Raw genomic sequence first — 19,664 nt, 5'->3', positions numbered from 1 at the left:
TGAACCTCAACTCCTACGAGGAGCAAGGTTTACTCAGGCAACAATCTGCCATTGGCAACGCTCGTCGGAAGAGCCAAATCCACCGCTGGGACGGTGGGGGCCATGCCATGCTTTACGGAGAATTTCCATCGCTAAACGAGACGGTTGCGAAGTAAGCCATGCGGTTGTTACGTGAATCGTGTGGCTGTTAAATGAATCGCCTGGTCATTGAGCGAATCAGGCTTTCCTCATTCCCTTGGCCTGTCGGAAGCCGGCTGGGAAGATCACACGAACCGTCGTAAGCACAAATCAGGACTTTAAGTAGTTGTTGACTTAACAACCATTCGCTTAGGCGTTGTTCGAAGTTGAAGCGGCCCTGAAAAAAGAGACTTGCGGCCGTTTTTCACCGTTGCAACCTTTGTAGCGTCCCCACGTGAGCAAACATAAAGATGCTTGGCAAGTGACTCGTATTTATGACGGTTGCGGTGTCCTGGGGTCATGTGATTGCTGCCGTCATTTTCTTGCAGGCGTTTCATGATCCAACTAGGTAACATTATCAGTGCTAGAAGGGAGGGAGGTTTGCAGGGAGGAGGAGGAGAAGGAGGAGGGGGGCAAGGAGGAGGAGGAGGAAGAAGAAGAGGAAGAAAAGGAGGAGGAGGAGGACGCTGGAGTCCTCAATGCTCTCTGACCTGGGTGGTTTTCTTGCAGACGTTTCATGACCCAACTAGGGAACATCATCAGTGCTAGAAAGGAGTGGAATTGTGGAGAGGGAGGAGGAGGAGGAGGAGGAGGAGGAGGAGGAGGAGGAGGAGGAGGAGGAGGAGGAGGAGGAGGAGGAGGAGGGGGAGGAGGAGGACGGACGCACGACTATGGGTCCTTGGTGGCTTTCTTGCAGACGTTTCATGACCCAACAAGGTAACATCGTCAGTGCTAGAAAGGAGTGGAATTGTGGAGAGGAGGAGGAGGAGGAGGAGGAGGAGGAGGAGGAGGAGGAGGAGGAGGAGGAGGAGGAGGAGGAGGAGGAGGAGGAGGACGGACGACAACTATGGGTGGTTTTCTTGCAGACATTTCATGACCCAACAAGGTAACATCATCAGTGCTAGAAAGGAGTGGAATTGTGAGAGGAGGAGGAGGAGGAGGAGGAAGGGAGGAGGAGGAGGAGGAGGAGGGAGGAGGAGGAGGAGGAGGAGGTCTTGTGCTTTTGCAGACATTTCATGACCCAACAAGGTAACATCGGTGCTAGGAGTGGAATTGTGAAGAGAGGAGGAGGAGGAGGAGGAGGAGGAGGAGGAGGAGGAGGAGGAGGAGGACTATGTGTCCTGGTGGCTTTCTGCAGACATTTCTGACCCAACAAGGTAACATCCAGTGCTAGTCCTATGGGTCCTGGTGGTTTCTTGCAGACATTTCATGACCCAACAAGGTAACATCGCAGTGCTAGAAAGGAGTGGAATTGTGGAGAGAGAGGAGGAGGAGGAGGAGGAGGAGGAGGAGGAGGAGGAGGAGGAGGAGGAGGAGGAGGAGGAGGAGGAGAGGAGAACTATGGGTCCTTGGTGGTTTTCTTGCAGACGTTTCATGACCCAACTAGGGAACATCATCAGTGCTAGAAAGGATGGGGTTGGCATAGAGGAGGGGGAGGATGACGACTGTGGGGTCCTTGGTGCTCCCTGAGTTCGCTTGGTTGTTTGTTTTTGCAGACGTTTCATGACCCAAACTAGGTAACAACAGCCTTGATGATGTTACCTAGTTTGGAAACGAAACGTCTGCAAAGAAAACAAGCAAACTCCGAGAGTTACCAAGGAGCCCTCCTTTCAACCCCGAGCTTCAAATATTCCCCTTTGTTGGAATCTGACCACAGAACAAGAGGGGTGCCAGGCCCCGCACACTTTGGCTGGAAAACGGAGGCTGGGGAGCTTCCTGTCCCTCAAGCTTTGAGCAAGGGGGTTGAGCTGGATGGCCTCAAGTAGCCTTTCTTCACTCCGGAGCTCCCGGCATTATGCTGATAACTTTCAGTGCCGTTTCAGCATCCACGCATGTGTGTGTTTTCTCCTTTCAAGTTGCGAACGGTGTGGGTGGCACCTTGTCAATGGTTACACAATTGTGCATGAATCGGGGGTGGGTGGGGGAGAAGACGGGGAGGGGGGAGACGGGAAGGGGCGAGGGGGAAAAAGGCGCTGGAAAATAAGTTCTGCGAACAAAAACAGAAAGATTGGAGATCTTCAGCCTTGGAGAAAGGAAGACAGGCAAGAAGCGGGCTGCGACTGCACCCTCGGAAAGAAAGCGCTGAGGAAGAAAACCAAGATTTAAACCGTCTTTATTCCAGAAAGTGGGACACACCAAATCTTAAATTGAAGCTGCAGGAAAGCTCTTTCCAACGGAATGAAAAAAAAATGAATGAAAAAGCTCCCCAACGGAGGAGTGTGTTGCTATGGAGGAGGAAGGGGTCTCTCTCAGGAGGACCCCATGAGGAAAGTAGCGCCTGCTTTTATTGTCGTGCGAAAGTCGGAGAATCTTGCTTGTCCGATGGCGCGTTTCTTTCTCTTCACCTTTTCTGTGAATTAGGGAAGAAACTCTTGAAATGTTTTACTCGGGTGACGTTCTCAGCCAAGGGTCTTCCTTCTTCTATTTTCCCTACTACAACAACCCTGCGGGGTGAGTTGGACTCGGAGGGTGATTGGCCCAAAGTCACTAAACTAAGCTTTCGTGCCTAAGGTGGAACTAGAACTCACCGTCTCCTGGTGATTGGCCCAAAGTCACCCACCAAGCTTGCATCTTATGGCAGGACTAGAACTCACCGTCTCCTGGTGATTTGCCCAAAGTCACCCAGCTGCCTTTCATGCCTAAGGCAGGACTAGAACTCCCCGTCTCCTGGTGATTGGCCCAAAGTCACCCAGTTGGCTTTCATGCCTAAGGCGGGACTAGAACTCACCGTCTCCTGGTGATTGGCCCAAAGTCACCCAGTTGGCTTTCATGCCTAAGGCAGGACTAGAACTCACCGTCTCCTGGTGATTGGCCCAAAGTCACCCAGTTGGCTTTCATGCCTAAGGTAGAACTAGAACTCCCCGTCTCCTGGTAATTGGCCCCAAAGTCAGCCACCAAGCTTGCATCCTATGGCAGGACTAGAACTCACCGTCTCCTGGTGATTGGTGCAAAGTCACCCAGGTGAGACTAGAATCCCCCGATTTCTGGAGATTGGCCCAAAGTCACACAACTGGCCTTCGTGCCCAAGGCAGGACTAGAACTCACCGTCTCCTGGTTTCTAGACCAGCACTTTAACCACTACACCAAACTGTCTCTCCAGTTTGTTAGCAAATGCCCATCATCCTCTCCCTCCCACCCAGGCCTCCCGCCACCAATCGCGCTTGTGAATGCAGACGGGGGGAAGCTTCCTGCCCCAAGCCTTCCGTTTGGTTATTTATTGAACCATAATTTTTATTATTTTCTATGTGCTGCATCGGGTGGGACCATCGATTCTCCCAGAAGACGGATAGTCCTGTCAGAAAATAATCAATATATATATATATATATATATATATATATATATATATATATATATATATATATATATATATATATATATATATCTCTCGAGCCTAGCAACTGCCTTGTGTCAAACATCAGCCTGAGTGACTGGAAGAGCTGGCGTATTTATTTATTTGCGACTATCAGGTAACCCTGATTTTCAATCCCTGCCATTTGTGTCTGGCCAAATGACCGGCTTTTTAGAGGCCTCATAGAATAATCCAGACAGGAAATATTTTATAAAACCAAGCCTGCCCCTGCCACGTTCAGCATCCTTCGAGCATTAAAAGCTGATTTGCTAATACAAGCTGACAAAAAGTGATAAAGAACCCATTGGATTCTGGTCTTTAAAAGGATAGGATAGGATAGGATAGGATAGGATAGGATAGGATAGGATAGGATAGGATAGGATAGGATAGGATAGGTTAGGATAGGATAGGATAGGATAGGATACAAATATAGAATAGAATAGAATGGAATGGAATGGAATGGAATGGAATGGAATAGAGTAGAGTAGAATAGAATATAGAATAGAATAGAATATAGAATAGAATAGAATAGAATAGAAATATGAATAGAATAGAATAGAATAGAATAGAATAGAATAGAATAGAAATATGAATAGAATAGAATAGAATAGAAATAGAATAGAATAGAATAGAATAGAATACAAATATGGAATAGAATAGAATAGATAATAGGATAGAATAGGATAGAATACAAATATGGATAGAATAGGATAGGATAGGATACAAATATAGAATAGAATAAAATAGAATAGAATAGAATAGAATAGAATAGAATGGAATGGAATGGAATGGAATGGAATGGAATGGAATGAAGTGGAGTGGAGTGGAGTGGAGTGGAGTGGAGGAGTGGAGTGGGTGGAGTGGAGTAGAGTAGAGTAGAGTAGAGTAGAATCGAAATATGGAATAGAATAGAATAGAATAGATAATAGAACAAAGAATAGAATAGAATACAAATATGGAATAGGATAGGATAGGATAGGATAGGATAGGATAGGATAGGATAGGATAGATAATAGAACAAAGAATAGAATAGAATACAGATAATAGAACAAAGAATAGAATAGAATACAAATATGGAACAGAATAGAATAGAATAGAATAGAATAGAATAGAATAGAATAGAATAGAATAGAATAGAAATAGAAACAATTCTTTATTGGCCAAGTGTGTTTATTGGACACACAAGGAATTTGTCTTTGGTGCAAAGGCTCTCAGTGTCCATAAAAGGAAAGATACTTTCTCCAAGAGTCGAGAATCATCAGGTGCAACACTTAATGATACTCACAGGGTACAAAAAGCAATCAAAACCTACTAGGAAACAGTCAATAAATATATATTTTTTTAAAAAAATAAAAAAATAAGGGGAAATTTCCCGATAGTGAGCACAATTAACCTGTGGAAGAGCTTGCCCCTTGACCTTGTGGCTGCTCCATCACTGGAGGTTTTTAAGAAGAGACCAGACAACCATTGGGATAGACTCTTCTGTTCAAACAGGGGGTTGGACTAGAGGACCTCCAAGGCCCCTTCCAACTCTGTTGTTCTGTTCACGCCGGCGGTGAGAACGTGAGATTTGTATTCATGGGGTTTTACTTCTGTAAGGTCGCGGTAAGTCTGGCAGCCGTATCACTGTTCTTCGTGAGTAAAATTTCTCTAATCCCCGTGGAAAAGCATCTCCGAGACCCGCCGTCTCCACCACCCCATCAGGGGAAGGTAAGAAGAACCACCCATCACCTTTGACCTCATAAATGGTTGCGTTGGGATTTTTAGAGATGAGCTCATCCAGGCTTCCCTCTTCGGGTGCTAATTCAGGGTTCCAAGGTTGAAATCCAGGACACCTAGAGGACATCAAGAAGGCTACCTTGGCATCTTGGATCTGCCTTCTTTTCATGAAAAGAAGGACTATGGGGCACGCGACGGCGGCCTTCCAATATTTGAGGGGCTGCCAGACAAAAGAGGAAGGGGTCAATCTATTCTCCAAAGCCCCTGAAGAGGCAGGACAATCAAGCAACGAATGGAAACTGATCAAGGAGTAGAAGCAACTTGGAACTAAGGAGAAATTTCCTGATAGTTAAAACAATCAACCAGTGGAACTGCTTGCCACCAGAAGTCGTGGCTGCGCCAACACTGGAGGGTTTTTAAGAAAAGACTGGATCATCCTTGGTCAGAAATGGTGTAGGGTCTCTTGCTTGGGGGGGGTTGGACTAGATGACCTCCAAGGTCCCTTCCAGCCCTAATAAGCTATGTCCTAAGACCTCCGTACATGTTAATGGCTCAACTGGGGAAGGAAGCACTGATTGATCCACTCTTCTAGGTTAACCCTGCCTATGTCTTAAGACTGAACCCCAAAAATGAAGCCCTGGGGGAGAACCTACACCCCCAAAAGCCACCCCATTAAAGCCTTGTGTTGATCCTGGCTTGCATTCGGATCCTTGGACCCTCAGCCACTGGCAATCCCCCTTCTTCCTTCTATTTCATTTCAACGGCTCGGCGTTGTTAATTTTCTCCCGTTTTCTGTTCCCTTTGATCTCCTTTCGTGCCCTAATTTCTCTGGAAAGTTCCAGCCGAGATGACACATACATACTCACACGCACACACGCACACACACACACACACCTTGGCCAACGTAAGGCTATTTTTTTTTCCCTTCCTTTTCTATCCAATGGGAAATCGTTGGAGCAATTAGTGTGTAAAGTTACACTGGAGCGAATTGATTGGTCTGAGGATCAATGAAGCCAGAAGCCAGGGACTGGCGCAGGGCAAGGCGCTTATTTAATTTGGCAATTAAGAGGCAGGAGAAAACGATACAGGCGGCATTCGCATTAGGGCCTTTTCTCTGGAGAATCCGAGCTCGGCGGGGACTTCACCCTGTTATGGAATTAACCTCTTTTCCGGGGGGTGGAGACAAGGCGGGGGAGTCATCAACTCCTCAAAGCCCCCGGAGGCCTGGGTTCCAAACCCTCAGTCACAAAGCTTTACGTTTTTATTTTATTTTATTACGTTTGGACTGTGTCTCCCCTACAAGGTGACTCTTACGGGGGATATACATCTGTACCTGCTGCCAAAAAAAAAAGAACAAAAATAAGTCATTTGATGATTAACCAACTGGAAGTCTCATGTAGAATAGAGTAGAATATAAAATATAGAATAGGGAACATAAATGGAATGGAACGGAACGGAACAGAACACAATAGAATAGAAATATGGAATAGGATAGAATAGAATAGAATAGAATAGAATAGAATAGAATAGAATAGAATAGAATAGAATAGAATAGAATAGAATAGAATAGAATAGAATAGAATAGAATAGAATCAGGAACAGAACAGAATAGAATAGAATAGAATAGAATAGAATAGAATAGAATAGAATAGAATAGAATAGAATAGAATAGAATAGAATAGAATAGAATAGAATCAGGAATAGAATAGAATAAGGAACAGAATAGAATAGAAATATAGAATAGAATAGAATAGAATAGAATAGAATAGAATAGAATAGAATAGAATAGAATAGAACAGAACAGAATAGAATAGAATAGAATCAGGAACAGAACAGAACAGAACAGAACAGAACAGAACAGAACAGAATAGAATAGAATAGAATAGAATAGAATAGAATAGAATAGAATAGAATCAGGAATAGAATAGAATAGAATAAGGAACAGAATAGAATAGAAATATAGAATAGAATAGAATCAGGAATAGAATGGAATGGAATGGAATGGAATAGAGTAGAATAGAACAGAATCAGGAACAGAATAGAATAGAAATATAGAATAGAATAGAATAGGAGAGAATAGAATAGAATAGAATCGGGAATAGAATAGAATCAGGAATAGAATAGAATAGAATGGAATGGAATGGAATGGAATGGAATAGAATGGAATAGAATAGAATAGAATAGAATAGAATAGAATAGAATAGAATAGAATAGAATAGAATAGAATCAGGAACAGAACAGAACAGAACAGAACAGAATAGAATAGAATAGAATAGAATAGAATAGAATAGAATAGAATAGAATCAGGAATAGAATAGAATAAGGAACAGAATAGAATAGAAATATAGAATAGAATAGAATCAGGAATAGAATGGAATGGAATGGAATGGAATAGAGTAGAATAGAACAGAATCAGGAACAGAATAGAATAGAAATATAGAATAGAATAGAATAGAATAGAATAGAATAGAATAGAATAGAATAGAATAGAATAGAATAGAATAGAATAGAATAGAATAGAATAGAATCAGGAATAGAATAGAATGGAATGGAATGGAATGGAATGGAATGGAAGAGAAGAGAAGAGAAGAGAAGAGAAGAGAATAACAGAATCGGAAGGGACCCTGGAGGTCTTCTAGTCCAACCCCCTGCCTAGTCAGGAAACCCTACTACCCCACTTCAGACAAAGGGCTATCCAAGCTCTTCTTCTAAAGCTCCAGTGGTGGAGCATCCACACCTTCTGGAGGCAACTTCTGTTCCACGGATTAATTGTTCTGTCAAGAAATTCCTCCTTAGTTCTAAGTTGCTTCTCTCCTTGATTAGTTTCCATAGAGACCATTAGATGACTGATTTAGTAACCGTTCAGAGTTGCAACGGCAGTGACACTGGCTGACGTTAAAAAGGATGCAGAAAGGTGATGTTAAAAAGTATTCTCCCTTTTAATTACTGCCTTGCTTTAGAAGCAGGGATCCTGCTCCCAGTTGGGATTGTATGTCACGGAAGTCTCCGCAGGGTCGTTGTACTAAGGGATGGCTGGGTCCGATGCCGTTTGAGGGGAATAACGCCATCCGGATGGTTTGTATTTTTCCAGGTCTGAGAACGGAAAAATCTTTCATCCTCTGCACGCCGCCGTTCCGTCGATTGAGTTGCGTTTTGCATGTGTTTGGAAGGATAGATAAATTCGGGGCGAGATAATAAAAATTAGTTTAGTTTTGCAATGAAATGCAAACGGATCTACTGTACGACAAATGAACAACCAATTCCCCTTTGGGAAATTTTTTTTTTTTTTGCAAAAACCATGTTGGGTTGATTGATGGTCTTCCAAGAGGTGTGTTCAAAAGTGGTTCTCAACCGTGAGAACTTGAAGAGGTGTGGACTTCAACTCCCAGAATTCCCCCAGCAGCCAGCATGTCCAACCACCTCTTCAAGTTCTCACAGTTGCGAGATGTTCTGTTAGGCAAAACGGTACGGCAAGATTCCCACGCTTGAAGACGGTTGCATCAGCAAGCACCGTTTCCCCGAAAATACAACCTACCCTGAAAGTAAGTCCTAGCTTGATTTTTCCATGTGTGCCCAATATAAGCCCTACTCCTAAAATAAGCCCTAAGTAAGATCCCGCCCATTCCAGAGTGGAGGAGTAAAAATTAAGCTAGGGTGGAGATGCAGGGAGGGTAGAGCTGCCCTACTACTTACCTTTGGACAGGTGTAGCCAGGCCTCGCGCACCCCGACACCTGCCTGGCCGGCCCATTTCTTCTGCAGCCAGCAAGGCAGGCCAGGCTTTCCTGAAGGCCTCTGGAGCTGAGAACAAAGCTCAGGATCGATCCAGAGGTCTGTTATATCGCTTGCAGAGGCCTTCAGGGAAGTCTTGCCGGCTGCAGAAGAAGATCCTGAAGGCCTCTGACAGCGAAAAGGAGGCCGGGGGTGAGGCATGCAAGTGAGGTTAGTCAGTAGATGAACTTCCCCTGAAAATAAGACCCGGTGCCTTTTTTTGGATGGTAAAATAATATATAAAACGGGGTCTTATTTTCAGGGAAACAGGATATTACTCCTGCTTTACAAACTGTACGAAGTGGACAGATTCCCAGAACCCAGGGACGGAAAAGGCTGGAATTCAGTAACCGTCTTCATCTCTAATGCACGCTGGAAAATCCTCTGCCAAATGATGTCTCTGGGCCACCATTTAATTGCCTCTGCCCGGCCATAAATCTCTTGGACCAATCACCTGCCAAGATGCTGACACGTCCAGCCACGCTGGAGAGATCCCACCGACCAATTCTGGAAGGAATTCAAGGTTCTTTGTCCTGCGTCCCATGTCCCAGTAACCTTGCATAAATATGCTTGATTTCTTCTCTCTCTCTCTCTCTCTCTCTTCCTCCCTCTTTCTCTTTCTCCTCTTTGTCACTCTCTCCACTCTGTTTCCCTATCTCTCTCTTTCACTCTCTCTCTTTCTTTTTCTTTTCCTCTCTCTTCCTCCCCTTCTCTTTCTCACTCACTCCAATCTTTCTTTTTCCTTGTCTCTTTCTTTCAATCTCTCGCTCAGTCTCTCTTCCTCTTCCTCTCTCTTTCTCCTTTTTGTCACTCTCTCCACCCTATTTCCATCTCTCTCTTTCACTCTCTTTCTCTTCCTTTCTTTTCCTCCCCTTCTCTTTCTCCTTGTCTCTTTCTTTCAATCTCTCGCTCAGTCTCTCTTCCTCTTCCTCTCTCTTTCTCCTTTTTGTCACTCTCTCCACCCCATTTCCATCTCTCTCTTTCACTCTCTCTTTCTCTTCCTCTCTTTTCCTACCCTTCTCTTTCTCACTTACTCTGCTCTTTCTTTTTCCTTGTCTCTTTCTTTCAATCTCTCTCACTCTGTTATTTTTCTTTTTCTCTTCCTCTTCCTCCCCGCCCCTTATTTTTCTTACTCACTTCCCTCTTTATTTCCCCATCTCTATTTCCCTCTCACTCTCTTTCTCTCTGTCTCTCTTTTTCTCTTCCTCTTGCTTTCTCTCCCTTTTTTCTCTTTCTCACTCACTCCTGCCTTTATTTTGTCTCTTTCACACTCTCTCTCTCTTTCTCCGTCTTTCTTTTTCCTTCCTCTTTCCATCTCTCCCTTTTTTCTCTTTCTCACTCACTCCCATCTTTACTTTCCTCTCTTTCTCTCTTTCTTTTTCTCTTCCTCTCTCTTTCTTCCTCCCCTATTTCTCTTTCTCACTTCCTTCTTTCTGTTTCCTGTTTCTCTCTTTCACTTCGTTTCTCTCTCTCTCTTTCTTCCTCTTTCTTCTCTCCCTTCCTTTCTTTCTCACTCACTCTCATCTTTATTGCCCTGTCTCTCTCTCTCTCTCTCTCTCTCTCTCTTTCATTCTCTCTCTCTCTCTTCCTTTTTCTCTTCTCTCTTATGAAAGGTCTTCAAGAAAACAGCCAGAGCACCAAGGGGCCCACAGTTCGAATCCTGAACTCCAGAGATTCCCTTCTGTTGGAGGAGAAGCCACTCTGGGCTTCTGGGACTGAAGGCAGGACAAGAAGCAACAGGTGGAAATTAATCGAGGAGAGGAACAACTTGGAACTAAAGAGAAATTCCCTAAAAGCGAGAGCAATTAACCAGTGGAACTGCTTGCCACCAGAAGTTGCGGAAGCCCCAACACTGGAGGTTTTTAAGAAGAGCCATTGGTCTGGAATGATATAGGTTTCCTGCCTGAGCAGGGGGTTGGACTAGAAGACCTCCAAGGTCCCTTCCAAACTCCGTGATTCTATTCTGTCCTTTCTCTGTTGGCTCCTGGCCTGCAGAGTGTCGCCCCCAACTGCTGCATTCGGGCGTAAAGGCGGGAGTTGGTTGGGACAGCGAATCTTTTTCTTTCTCGTCCGCTTCCGCTCTCAAGTCAGGGAACTCCGAACGTGGCCACTTGGAGACCGGTGGACTTCAGCTCCCAGAATTCCCCAGCCATGGGCAACTCTGGGAGGAGGTGGCTGACTGGGGAATTCTGGGAGCTGAAGTCCACTGGTCTTCAAGTGGCCACGTTCGAGACACACACACACACACACACACACACACACACACGGTCTGGGTACAACCCAGTTGGGGCGGGGGGGACATCAGAAGAGAACCAGAAGGTTCCGAAACGGTTCTGCTCCTGCTAGCCGGTCTAAGAATCCCGATCCCAACATGGCGGAGGTTTCTTTGCTTGCTGTCTCGGGGGTGGAAGGAAGGCTAGTTAGATCCCAGGGCACGTGCCTCGCCCGTCAATTAGAGGAAGGCACTTGGTGGCTCCGGATTGCAAGCGGCCTCCGGAAGCCTTTTGTCCTTGTGGCCTAATTACGTGGCGGGGAGGAATCAGCCACGCGGCCAAGCTCCTCTCCCTGTCTCTCTCTCCTCTTTCTCTCTCACTCTCTCTCTCTCTCTCTCTCTCTTCTCTCTCCCTCTCTCTCTCTCTCTCTCTCCCTCTTTCTCTCTCTCTCTCTCTCTCTCTTTCTGTCCCTCTCCCTCTTTCTCTCTCTCACTCTCTCTCTCTCTCTCTCTCCCCTCTCTCTCTCTCTCTCCCTCTCTCTCTTTCTCTCTCTCTCTCTCCCTCTTTCTCTCTCTCCTCTTTCTCTCTCTCTCTCTCTCTCTCTTTCCGGGAAGTCGATGATCCCACCGCTCCTCCCCAAAGAACCAGGCCAGCCTGGGATCTAGATTCAGAAATACACACGGTGGTGACACAGCCCATCTCCAGCACAGAGGAGGCATTCAGACGGGTTGGTTTGGACCTTTTCTGGAGAACCGGTAGCGGAAATGTTGAGTAGTTTGGAGAACCAGCCAATGCAACCTCTGACTGGCCCCGCCAACCCCACCTCTTCTCCGCCTCCCATGGAGTCCCAGCTGATGGGCTGGGTCTCCTTTGGTTGCCCTGCCCAGGAGAACGGAGCTGGAAAGCAGGTTAGTGGGGTGGGGAGGGAAGGGGGGATTTTGCAGTATATCCTTCCCCTGCCACGCCCACCAAGCCACGCCCCCACAGAACTGATAGTTTTAAAAAAATGGAATCCCACCACTGCTCCGGGAGCACACAAAACATAGCAGTGAGGAGAACTCAGGGTCTGCTGCAGACCAGGAAGTCCTTGCAGGACCGAACCTTTTGCCTCAGGCGGCTGGGGGATTTTGGGAGATGTAGTCCATCCTCTGAAATTGGTCATGGTTCAAAAACACCACTCCAGAGAGCATTTTCCCTCAGTCTACCACTCCCAAAATTCCCTAGACAGCATCATTTGGGGACTTCTGCTCCCAGAATTCCCCAGGTGGCACGATCCATTCTACTCTTTATTCTACTCTATTGTCTCCTCCTCCTCCTCATCTTTGTCCCTAAGAGAGCGAAGGGTCCCAGTTAAAAAGTGGGCTTCCTTTTGGGACATGATTCCTCGAAGACAGACTGTTTTCCCCCATTTAGTGGGTCATAAACCCGGCTATAGGAAAAGACATTCTGTGTGCAAGAAAGGAAAAAAAAAGATCAGCTCTTTAACACAAACATTATTGCTGGGTTTTTTTTTTTAAAAAAAGACTTCGTTTGGCTCCATTCGGGCCCAAGAGCGCTATTTCTTACATATTTTTTAAGGCCTGTTGTAAGTAAAAGGCTTAATTAAAAACCGCTTTTTAAAAAGAGGTGCGGATTTGAAAACAGGCATGAAAAGATAGGCGGGTGAGCGTGGGCGCCCTCCTCGCGAGGCCGTCTGCGCAACGGCAGGTCAGAAGGTGGCTGAGATGTCAATCACTTGGTTGATTGAAGGGTCATTGTTTTCTGGCCAAAATTTCCCAGAAATCCATGCTTTTCCGCTCTCCCCCTCTCGCCTATTGAGCTGTCGTGCCCGGCGGTTGGAGTTTGACTCCGAGGGGGAGGAGGAACAGCCGACAGGGAGTGGGAGTGGGGCTCCGGTGGCGGTGGAGGAAACTGGGGAAGGGCACAGACCGGGTGGGCATTTCAGAGGAAAACCCAGGCCCATCCCTTCTGCATCCTAGGGCACGCAAGGAGGAGCAGATAAGGGGAAAAATGTGAATGGTGTGGTCTGCGGGGAAGGAAGGGGCCCTGATCCCCTTCATGGGCTGCAGCTGGAAAGACTGTTTAAACGGGCAAACTGCACAGGGCAAAGTTGCTGGAAGCAAAGCATGAAATTATTCTTGTTGGAGCTTATCTGTGTTTTGGCTTCCTCCCAACTAGGCCGGCTGCGTTATCTGGTAGAAGTCTGCAATTACTCATCCTTGCCTGCCGTAATAAATCCTTCAGTGTGGTTTGTGTTGGGTTTTTTTTTTAAATTTCGAATTAACTTTACTTTGGGTGCGGACTGCATTGATTCCCTCTGTAAACTGTTTTCTTTAAGTGTTTGAGCTGCAGCCGAGGATCATTGGACATTGGGACCAAGTTGGAGGCATTAAAGGGACTTTATTCTCTTTCTTGGACTTGGTTATTTTTGTGTCACGCCCCTTTGGGTCATCACATGAGCTAGGTTGGACTACCTCTCCCATGGTCCCCAGCCAACGTAAGCCACTGTTCTTCCACCATGATGTGAGCTGTGGACCAACACAGGAAGGCATCTGAAGTTAGTCCTCTGCTTATGACCATAACGGGGACACGGATTTCCATTAATAAGCAGAGTGGTTGTTCAAGGAGCCATTGTCCAATTTTATGACCTTTTCTTCCGCCAGAGTTGTTAAGCAAAACGCTGCCATTCTTAAGTGAATCATCTGGTCATTAAGCGAATCCAGCTTCCTCCCTCCCATTGACTCTGGCTTGCCAGAAGCCAACTGGGAAGGTTGGAAAAAGTGAACACATGACACAAGACGCTATAACCATAGTACATAACTGCCAGTTGCCAAGCGCCTAAATTTTGATCATGTCACTGTGGGGACGCTGAGATGGTCATAAGTATGAGGACTGGTCATCGGTGATTTTTTTTTTGAGGCAACTGGACTTTCTGGTTTTTCTTTGAAGAGGTTTCTCTTCTCCTCCCAGAAGCTTCTTCGGCTCTGACTGGACGGTGGGGAAGGGAAGGATTGATACTCCTTGCAAGCAGCTGGTCATTTGCATCCTTGAGGCCACCTGGAGGTTTGTCTGTGTCCTCTCAGGGTCACCTGAAGATTGCAAATGGTTCCTGTAGTCTGCAATTTTTTCCCCTCTGGAAATCCGTTCATACTCCTTCCCAAAAACAAGGAAGTCCGGTTGCTTCTTGGAAAAAAAAAAAAAAAAAAACACCTTTGACCTGGAGGACTGAGAATTACAGGCTTTTAGCTACGTAATTTGGGACGAACATCCTTGGAACAGTGTGGGAGTCGGAATGGATTCCCAGAGGGAAAATTGCAGACTCCAGGAACCATTTGCACCCCTCGGGTGATCCTGAGAGGACACAGATAAACCTCCAAGTGGCCTCAGCGACCCCCTGAAAAGGATGCAAAGGCCCAGTTCTGTCTGCAAGGAGTGTAAATCCTTCCATCCTCCACCATCCAGTCAGAGCTGATGAAAACATCTTCGAAGAAAAGGCCAGGAAGTCCAGGCGCCTCCTGGAAAATGCACCTTGGGACCCTCTTAAGGTAATTTGGGTAATTCTGGAAGAAAACCAGAGGATGCCCTTCCGTTGCCGCCAAGAAAGAAATCCACTACCTTGGGTGTCCGCGCTAAATTTAATTTATTTCTAATTCTTCTGGCACAGAAAAAAAAAAAATCTCATTTGCAGAATGGCCTCCGAAATACTCAGGAGAGTAAAATGCCATCTAGAAAAACTCAGGAGAATCCCAAAAGTGGTTCCTACCCAGGCGGCAAAACAAGGAGGGGGAAATTTTTGAAAAAGGAAAAAGAGCAAAGCTTTTGTCAGGACTCCAACAAATCCACCCCCCATTCAAATCTTAAGTCTCTAACCGCATCTCTCAGAGTAAAAAAAAAAAAGATTTATTTATTCGGAGTGGCCATGTCGGCGTTAGCTGGGTGCAGCCGACTCTAAGACCCATCATTCATTTCCCCCTTGACCCTAGTCTTCCCCCCACCCCACCCCCTGGATGTATATTCTCCAATGGGACACATCCATAGCCAAAAGTCATCCATCAAGCTCTCCAGTAATAATCTTGTGTGCCAACAGCTTTGGCTGCCAAGGCGATTATCTGAGGCATTTAAGGAATGCACTGCTTTCCCACCTCCCTATTTTTTTTTTTAGTTGACATTCAGCTCCCCTCACTTCTTGAAGGTGACCTGCACAACACAAAAAGAACACAAATTTATTGCAGGTATAGAACTTAGGGTTGCGGGGGGGGGGGGAACAACCCAGGTTCGATTGGGTTTTCTGCATGGAACCTCATCACAAGGTTTGGGCATTCCTACTCTTTCCCCAAGATGCCTCTGATAAGGGGTAGCCTTCCACTGGATTAAATTAATCAAATTAACAGCTATTTCCTTTTTGTGCACATTTCAGGGCACCCCCTCCATCAGTTCACTTGTAAGTGGAGACTGGCAGGTTTTCACCCCCCAAATTCGCACGCAGGAGCCATCGCTGATGGGAGCTGGAAGTAAATGTAATAAGACAGCTGACCTGACTGGGAGCAGCTTCCATCCTGCCGCGAGACTTTTAACACCACCTCACATCCGTTTCTTCACCTCCCAGGTCCTTGGGAAGGACTGGAAGGGTAGATAAACATGTCAAATCCAGTCTAAACATCTGGCTGACTGTGGGACCAACCATAATAATGTAGAAAATAAACACACACACACACACACACCCTCCTAGAGAACGAAATATTTTGGGGAATATGAAAAAAAAAAAAACAGGCAGAATAGAATATTTCCCCTAAAGGAGAAATGGGGGGAAAAAAATCATAACCAGCTCCAGTCTCCCTGCCCCAAGCAGAAACTGAGGAGGCCCGTTTTTCGAAATGCGGATGGAGACTCCAAAAAGCCACACAATTAGGGAAGCCAAAGGCTGACAAGATTAGCTCAGACAAACACCTAGGAGTTGTATTTGCCCTTTTTTGTCCATAGAGCCAGCCATGACCCCACAGGAATCCAGGAAAGTATAAAAACCCACCCGACTCTCAACTCCTTTTTGGTCAGGTGTCCCAGAACTGCACAATCTCATTCTGTTCATCAATAAACCTTCTTTCCAGCCAGCCTCCGTTTTTGTTTCCAGCGCCTTTCTCCCAGCTTGGAAGGGGACCTGGATTTTTTTTTCTAACATCTATTTGCTTAATTTATCTCCCATCTTTCTCTGAGGATAAATCTGAGCTTTTGCACAACGCTGAGCTAAAGAGATCAAAACAGATCTATCCCAAGTTGAAACACAAAACACAGGAGCTACTGAACAGACTGGATGCAATTAAGAGAATCTTTGTAGTTCTGGGTTGAAATCCTTGGTGGTCTCTGAGCTGTTTTCTTACAGATGTTTCATGACCCAACTAGGGAACACCATCAGTGCTAGGAGGGAGAAGGGTTTGCAAGAGAGGAGGAGGAGGAGGAGGAGGAAGAAGAAGAGGAAGAAGAGGAAGACTGTGGGGTCCTTGGTGCTCTCTGAGCTGGGTTGTTTTCTTACAGACGTTTCATGACCCAACTAGGGAACACCATCAGTGCTAGGAGGGAGAAAGGTTTGCAAGAGAGAAGGAGGAGGAGGAGGAGGAAGAAGAAGAAGAAGAGAAAGAGGAGGAAGACTGTGGGGTCCTTGGTGCTCTCTGAGCTGGGTTGTTTTCTTGCAGACGTTTCATGACCCAATTAGGGAACATCATCAGTGCTGGAAGGGAGAAGAGTTTATGCAGAGGAGGAGGAGGAAGAGGTGGTGGTGGTGGAAGACTGTGGGATCCTTGGTGCTCTCTGAGCTTGGTGGTTCCTTGCAGACGTTTCATGACCCAACTAGGGAACAACATCAGTGCTACAGGGCTAACAGTGATGGTGTTACCTAGTTGGGTCATGAAATATCTCCAAAAACACCGCACCAAACTCAGAGAGCACCAAGGACCCCACCTTTCGACCCTGAGCTATAAATATCCTTTATTGGTACAAACACCCTCATCCTGCAGGAGGAGGAGGAGGAGGAGGAGGAGGAGGAGGAGGAGGAGGAGGAGGAGGAAGAAGGAGAAGGAGAAGGAGAAGGAGAAGAAGGAGGAGGAGAAGAAGAAGAAGAAGAAGAAGAAGAAGAAGAAGAAGAAGAAGAAGAAGAAGAAGAAGAAGAAGAAGAAGAAGAAGAAGAAGAAGAAGAAGAAGAAGAAGAAGAATGGTTGGTGAACAAGGGGATCGTAATTGGCAATGTCAACAGGAAGGAGAGAAGTGAGAAAAGGGGCTGTGAAGACAGGAGAGGAACAGGTGTGCAATGCTACCTGGGGAGGCTGCTTGGGCCGCAGGTGGTTCTCCTGGGGTTGGAGAGATGAGCCCGGGAGGTTCTCTTCCTTCCTGCCAGCCTCCCTCCCTCCCTGGAGGCAATGAAAGGCCCCCCGAGTGCGAAGGTGCCGTGCGGCTACTATTATTGGAGTGATGAAGCATGTGCTCAGCGCACATGGAGGCCCCGAGCACCACCACCCCTCCCCATGGGCGCCTGGTTGCCAAGGTGTCCCAAGTAGCTATGGAAACCTCCCAACAGGATACGGCGTGGATGGAAAGGGAGGCTGCCTGAGTGCGACTTTTCCCCCTCTCCGATTCTGCCTTGTGAAGGAGAGGGAGAGGGAGAAGGAGAAGAAGGAGGAGAAGGAGAAGGAGAAGGAGAGGGAGAAGGGGAGAGAGAAGGAAGGAGGAGGAGGAGGAGGAGGAGGAGGAGGAGGAGGAGAAGGGGAGAGAGAAGGAAAAGGAGGAGGAGAAGGAAAAGGAGAGGGAGAAGGGGAGAGAGGAGAGGAGAAGGAGGAGGAGGAGGGAGAAGGAAAAGGAGAGGGAGAAGGAGGAAGGAGGGGAGAGAGAAGGAGAAGGTGGAGAAGGGAAAGGAGAGGGAGAAGGAAAGGGAGAAGGAGAGAGAGAAGGAAAAGGAGGAGGAGAAGGAAAAGGAGAGGGAGAAGGGGAGGGAGACAGAGGGAGAAGGAGAGGGAGGAGAAGGAGGAGAGAGAGGGAGAAGGAAAAGAAGGAGGGAGAGAGAAAGGCGAGGGAGAAGGAGAGGGAGAGGAAGAGAGAAGGAGGAGGAGAAGGAGAAGGAGAGAGGAGAGGGAAGGAGAAAGGAGAAGGAGAGGAGAAGGAGAAGGAGAGGGAGGAGGAGGGGAGAAGAAGAAGGAGGGAAAGGGAGAGAGAGAAGAAGGAGAGGGAGAAGAAGAAGGGAGAGGGAGAAGGGGAGGGAGAGAGAGGAGAGGGAGGAGAGGGAGGGAAGGAGGAGGAGGAGAAGGAGAAGGAGAAGGAGAGGGAGAAAGGAGAAGAGCGGGAGCAGGAAGTGTAGGAAGAAGGAGAACAGAGCCGGAAGGTAACCTGGAGGTCTTCTAGTCCAGCCCTGCTTTAGCAGGAGGCCCTCCCATTTCAGACCAATGGCTGCCCAGCCTCACCATGGCGCCCTCTGACCTTGGGGCTCTTTTGAAAGGTTTCATGACCCAACTAGGGACCATCAGGAGGGCCAGCAGGCCTTTTGCAAAGAGGAGGAGGAGGAGGAGGGGTGGGGTGATTGGCCCCAAGTCTCCCGGCCCCCTTTCATACCTACAGTGGGACTAGAACTCACGTACTGAGGTCCCAAATTGAGGGCTACCTGTTCCAAGCAGTACAGGTGTCCTCCTACTGTGCCCTAACAAGGACTACTACCTGCGTACAAGTGGTCCGTCTTCGTGTTTTGGCTCAGCTAAACCCATCGCGCCACAGCCCGGCACGGATGCCGTTACCTAGCCCGGTCAGGAAAAGTCTGCAGCCACCAAAACGCCACGAGCCCCCAGAGGAATCAACAGGCTAGGAGTAAACCCACTCAGCCCCAAGGCTTTACTCCAAGGGAGCCGCGTCCCCCCCGCCCCCCCAGGAACAGCGTGGGAATTTCTCCAGCCTCGCAAAACTTTTTGAGCTTTGATTTCTCTTCCCAAATAGCAGATATTTATTTTTTCTCTCCTCTCCGGCAAGAACTGCGCCTTCCCGATCTCTACCCGGAGAAGCAGAGGGGGGGAGGGGGGAGTAGGGAGGGGAGGGGGCGCTGTGGTTACAGCCACGTGCTTGGGGGCGTGGGGGTGCGGGGGGGAGCCACCTTTCCTCTGGCATCCTGAGCGATTCTGCCCTTGTTGGAATTTCAGTTTTCTCCCCTGGGTTCGAATCTTCCCCTTTAACTTAAAGCCCCCCCATTGGGTTCAACGCCCCCCCCATCCTGCCACCCGGCCCCGTTTCACGTTATTTTGGGAGGGGGCGTGGGGCGTGGGAACTGTAATTAAAAGCTGGCTGGCTCTCCTTGGCAGGCTACAATTTTCTCTGCGGATTTACGAGGGGGGGGCGGAGAAGGAAAGGTGGGGGGGGGGGCGTGAATTCTACCTGTACTCACCTGCTTTCCTCCCCTGGCAGCCAGGTGAG

The 19,664-nt window shown here is 47.3% G+C and overlaps 1 protein-coding gene across 1 annotated transcript in view; it reads left to right on the top strand.

Moving 5' to 3' along the window:
- The first annotated feature begins 2,617 nt into the window (after positions 1-2,617).
- Positions 2,618-19,664, top strand: part of ANAPC15 (anaphase promoting complex subunit 15) — a 416,731-nt gene continuing 399,684 nt past the window's right edge. Inside the window, exon 1 of the mRNA XM_087936889.1 lies at positions 2,618-2,628. The gene's annotated coding sequence lies outside the window, so the exon portion shown is untranslated. The remainder of the gene's footprint in view (positions 2,629-19,664) is intronic.

This window comes from Pseudonaja textilis, chromosome 7 (assembly GCF_049901715.1).
Source record: "Pseudonaja textilis isolate UNSWEBS1 chromosome 7, rPseTex1.2, whole genome shotgun sequence".
NCBI lineage: Eukaryota > Metazoa > Chordata > Lepidosauria > Squamata > Elapidae > Pseudonaja > Pseudonaja textilis.
Note: the sequence above shows the minus strand (reverse complement) of the source record. Positions and strands in the feature narration are given on the sequence as shown.